The sequence below is a fragment of the Rutidosis leptorrhynchoides genome, chromosome 7 (genome assembly GCF_046630445.1).
Source record: "Rutidosis leptorrhynchoides isolate AG116_Rl617_1_P2 chromosome 7, CSIRO_AGI_Rlap_v1, whole genome shotgun sequence".
NCBI lineage: Eukaryota > Viridiplantae > Streptophyta > Magnoliopsida > Asterales > Asteraceae > Rutidosis > Rutidosis leptorrhynchoides.
The window spans coordinates 258,319,738-258,321,275 of NC_092339.1; positions in this window are offsets into that span (position 1 = coordinate 258,319,738).

Sequence of the window (1,538 nt, forward strand, 5' to 3'; positions counted from 1 at the left end):
ATCTTAAGTGTGGGAAGGGGTTAAATTCTTTCGGATTTTAAAATTTTTATATTAAACACTTGGTTACCATTAAAAATACTAGTAAAGCAGTAGTTGTATTAGAATCTAGTGCTCTCTGATAAAAAAGAACAGCCCTAGTCTTATATACTGACTACCCAATTCTAGTAAAATTTTTCAAAATTTTCAATTAAATGAATTCAAAATCATGTTTATACATATTTATGAACGATAAAACTAGGTTTTAACACCGAAATTATTGTTACCTCGGAAAGGACATAAATTAAGAAACAAACTAAAATGTTAAAATTCATTTAAAATGGAATAGAGGACGATAAAAAGGAAAATAAAAGCCAAGTGTGGGAAAATTTACCAAGTTATTTTAAACATATGTCACATATATCTGTAACAAATAACTGAAAATACTTTTGCTTTGGACTAAACTAAACTGTTTTACCCGATGAAAGAAAAGAAGAGATGGATCTACACGATGAATCAATTCCATCATTAAAAGGAAGTAAAGTCTTCCGAAAAAGACACGCGCTTCTTGATTTAGGTCATGAAGTTGTCGTCCAGACCAGCTGTAGGTTGACGAAAAATCTAGAAAAGTCATCACTAAAATCAGCAGGAAATCCACGGACCTCAGCATTAAACAGGGTCGCCAAGTGGTCAGATTTATCCTAACCATGAGAAGGATTTATCTCGTACAATGGGGGGGGGCACCATGCAAATTAGCTGGATAAGACTAATGAATCAGATCCCCAGAAAGGATAATCTCCTTAAAGATTAAAAATCAGCTTTTAAGACTGATATTACTCAATCCTAGAGATTGACCTTAAAGATTGAGAATTACAAACTCATGGAATTCGATGATATCTAAACTCGAGCTTAAACGAGAAAATATTTTGATCAAAATTATAAACCGATTTGTTTTCTGAAAACCCTATTTTCAATGCGTTCATTACCATTGAACGTAAAATCCTAGGAATTCACCTGGAATTCATTAGGTCACCTGAACTAAATCGGGTGTCAACCGTAAGAACGATGGTTGCATAGTGGTCAAAGACAGGACCTTGTGCCAGACCGAAAAAATTATAAGGGTGAGCTTTACTATTGCTCCTACCAAGGATAGTAATTGCGTCCGACACGTTATAGACCATAATTAAAAGCATGTCAGGGAACATTGCCTTAACAGTTGCTTGTTCAACGCTTTCCTTTACAACCGGACGGTAGTTTACCGAAAGGTAATATACGGGACAAGTAAACTGGACGTGTTGCTTTCCAAATACAAGGTTAGCAAGTGGGTGACACAAAATCGCAAGTTTTGAGCTAAAATTTTCAAATCTGAAACCCACCAAACCCACAAAAATATTTTGCAAACACCGGTAAAGGGTTATTCCGGAAAACTTATCTAGGGTAAAAACTAGATTTCAAAAGATCAAATGTTTTAATAAAGATCCAATTTCCTTAATGGATCTAAATTTTTATAGTCATGTGGGACTGTAAACCATATCGTTACTACCATTGTTTATACCGCCGTA